The sequence below is a fragment of the Sitodiplosis mosellana genome, unplaced genomic scaffold, assembly GCF_009176505.1.
Source record: "Sitodiplosis mosellana isolate CC-2019 unplaced genomic scaffold, AAFC_SMos_1.0 Smas_scaffold_3262, whole genome shotgun sequence".
Classification (NCBI taxonomy): Eukaryota; Metazoa; Arthropoda; class Insecta; order Diptera; family Cecidomyiidae; genus Sitodiplosis; species Sitodiplosis mosellana.
This window is the reverse complement of record NW_022598504.1, coordinates 1-3,649: the sequence shown is the minus strand read 5'-3', so window position 1 is coordinate 3,649 and position 3,649 is coordinate 1. Positions and strand designations below refer to the sequence as shown.

General features: G+C 35.6%; 1 long non-coding RNA gene across 1 annotated transcript; it reads left to right on the top strand.

The window, feature by feature from the left end:
• The first annotated feature begins 1,456 nt into the window (after positions 1 to 1,456).
• Positions 1,457 to 1,876, top strand: LOC129571766 (uncharacterized). The gene is made up of 3 exons (XR_008688336.1): positions 1,457 to 1,577; positions 1,674 to 1,689; positions 1,795 to 1,876. It is a non-coding gene; the product is annotated as an uncharacterized LOC129571766 (long non-coding RNA).
• The last annotated feature ends 1,773 nt before the right edge of the window (positions 1,877 to 3,649 follow it).

Here is a 3,649-nt window from a genome sequence, read left to right as displayed (position 1 = left end):
AACGAGGCGTTATGATACAAAGTATTTGGATGGCGCCATTTGCAAACAGAAATTGGGCGAACTATTTGATGCAAATCATTTGATGTGTTACACTTTAGAAGAAAGTATGGGAACTCCCTTTACGTTTGGAGGACCAATGATTTCGAAAAAGAATAAGAAACTCGTGGGCATGACCATATTTCGATTTCCTGATAAACAGGTTATTTTTCAACCGATTGCACCGTTGCTTGATTGGATCCGGAAGCCAAAGGTGAGACGTAATCAAAGATAAAGAATATGGGCTTGAAAAAAGGGGTTTCAGGCGCCTGAAAAAGCTGAATACCGTCTCTTCTTTTGCCACTGTCATTTGATGTTCAACAAAAGAACCAAATAAATTTGAAAATTTGAGAAAAATGCATTTTATTTTTGATTCGCCCATGCACAGTTATATGTTTATCTGAAATAATTGCGATATATATTACAATGAGGTTTTTATACAAACTTCCCATGTAGACGGCCGCCACACAGGCAAAAATCGAAAAAAGGGTAAAAAAAATGTCAAAACTGGTCTCCTATTTCTCACCAGGAAGTTTCCTGGCAGGAAAGCATATATGATTCCCATGTAATTAAGCGCATTTGGCTAATCCCATTTTTATAATCAACACATATATACATTTTAACGCTTCTTCACGCGTTGAATAAATACCCTTAAAGTAAATTCTAGTTACTCTGAATTGAATTCATAACTTGAATATCAGCCTATACACATAATATATACGGTGGACTATATCCACATGCACTAAATTCCTTTAATACACACGTGTAGCTGTTGTTTTGTTTCATTCCATCTGAATAAATACAAAAGTGGTGTGGTGGGCTAAAGCCGTTTTCGAAAATGATTATTCGTTTATTGTGCGACGTTTCGCTCTTATTAGAAGCATCATCAGGCTGGAGAACAAAAATGTCTTAAAACAATTGGCAACAGCCAAAATTTATCAAATTACGAACCAGTTACATCTGAATTTAAAATGTTTTCGAACGTATTTCATTTTTTTCTATCAATTTCCACAAATTGTATCAGCTACACGTGTCCATCAAAGGAAATTTGTTATTGAGCTTCATTCAGTGTCTGAATATGATTACACTATGCAACAACAAGAAACAACCACAGAAAAGAGAACTTATTTCCAATGTTTTGGGCCCACTTAATCCAAATCTGGAGCGTTAGTTTTTGAGATACACTTATTGCGGTTTCCATATCGGATTTGGATTGAGTGTCTCCTCGTTTTGGGGGAAATTTTTTCTTTGAAATTCGTTGTATAGTGTTAGTAGACCTCAATTCATAAATTCCATGACTGAAAAATACCACAATTCATCAATTTATGATTACATGGCACGTGTCAGCTATTGGTGTATGAATGGTATAAAAGAGGCAGCACCGCACTGGGAAGACCAAATGAATTCAAAGGATCTTCTAAAGAAGTACAAGACGGTTCTCTACTATCATTACGCAACAGGTTAAAACTCTGTTTGGTTGGCAAATCAAAATGAATCTACTACACGGTTTGTTTTCGGTGCTATTTATCGTTGAATTTTCGGTAAGTTCTTTCTATTCCGTTATCATTTTCACTTTTATCCAATAAAATACGATATTTCTGTAGAACTGGAAGTAAACACGAAATTTATTTTTCTAGGAACTTCAAGGAAAACGTAAGACATTTTTGGTTTTCGAACTAGCTTCTTATGATTCCAAAAGATTTTTTCAGACCTTTATAATATTCAATTCGAAATTTCAACTTTTTTTCTAATGAACAGATGGCTTTTTCTCGCAAGCTCTTCTTAAGGGCGAAGTGATTGAAAACATGTCACAGGCAAAGTTTGTAGCTGGAATCCATACTCCCGCAAGTAAGTCGGCTTTAGAATCATTTTCATTTTTTTTTTGTGTGAACTTTGTCCGAAAAATTCAAATATATTATCAATTTTGCTAGGGGCTGACGACGTTTCAGGAAATTGAAAATAATGCTAGATTTTTTTTTCAAACAATATATTATTTGCAACTGTGACATTTTTCGAACTTTCTCCAGAAACGATTCACTGCAAATGATAACTTTCAATTGTGCGTTGTCAGTTTACTGTCAAAAAATTCATCACATGGATTATAGATTTATCCAAATGTTTGAGTTAACATACAGATGGTATTAAAACTGAATGATAGAAACGCGATTTCCCCCTAGCAATTTTGTGTGTGTGTTCATTTTTTCTTCAAATATTATTTCTTGTACTGAGAATGAAACGATTTTATTACAAAATATTTGCATGAATACAAAGACCATCCAAATGATGCCAATAGAAAAATGACGAGTAAGTGTACCGCATTTATTCTGTCGAAAACGGAAATTATCACGAGTGCCCATTGTGTGGATGACGCTCCATATGTTTATGTGGTAGCTGGTACGAAAGTTGTATCAGATGAAAGACAGAAAATTAAAATCAAAGTCGAAAAAGACAACATTGCATATCACCCGTATTATAGTCATTTAATTTTTGGTGCATTTGATATTGCCAAAATTACACTGAAAACGCCGTTAGAATTCAGCGATACCGTTGGCAGTATTGAACTCGTGGACAAGGATTACAAATTGAATAACTTATCAGAAGTGGTCACTGCCTATGGATATGGCGTGTTGAACAACATCGGACCAATGATATTGAGGCGTTGCGATGCGAACTATATATCTGATGCCAACACATTTAAACTAAGTCAGACTTTGTACTTTACCACTGGTGAAGCTACGAATGATGGCAAAATTATTACACATGGCGATTCGGGTGGACCAGTCGTTTCAAAAACAAATGGCAAAATCGTGGGCATAACTACGGGTATAAATGGAACAACAGGTGGCCGTGGAATTTTCCTCCCAATTACGTCATTCCTTGGTTTTATCCATGATACAAAGGTACCTAATCTCAATGCTCCAATTTGCATTTCAATAACGCGAACAAAATGTATTTTTGCTTTTATTTTAGAGCGTGAAATCACTTCCACCTTCGGTTACACATGTCGAAGCTAAATTTATGGCCGATATATGGGTACCGGAAAGTAAGTGTGCATTCCAAATTTGAACTAAATCAAACCGTTTTTAACGTCACTTTTTTTTAATTTTAAATAGAGGAAAGGCAAAAGTTGAGATTTTTCAAGATTCATAAACATAAATATTCATTCTGAGATGTGTTTCTGTTACAGAATTTCTTACTGCTTACAAAGAAGATTTTACCGATGCCGACGAAAATCTTCAACTACAATTTAATGCAGTCATTTTGTCGGAAACGGAGATTTTGACCTGTGCGCATGGTGTGGTCGGCGCCCCATATGTCTATGTCACCGTTAATAAACTATCAAGAAATGCGAGAAAACTTAAAGTCACTGAAGACCAGATAGAAATTCATGAGCAATACTCATTGTTGGGATTGACATTTGACATTGCCAAGATTACACTTAAAGAACCGTTGGAGTTCAACGATAACGTCGGCAGCATCGATTTGGTGGACAAAGATTACAAAATGAATGACCCGTCCGAAATGGTCACTGTCTTTGGTGATATGATATTGGATGGAACAATGAGAACGAGGCGTTATGATACAAAGTATTTGGATGGCGCCATTTGCAAAC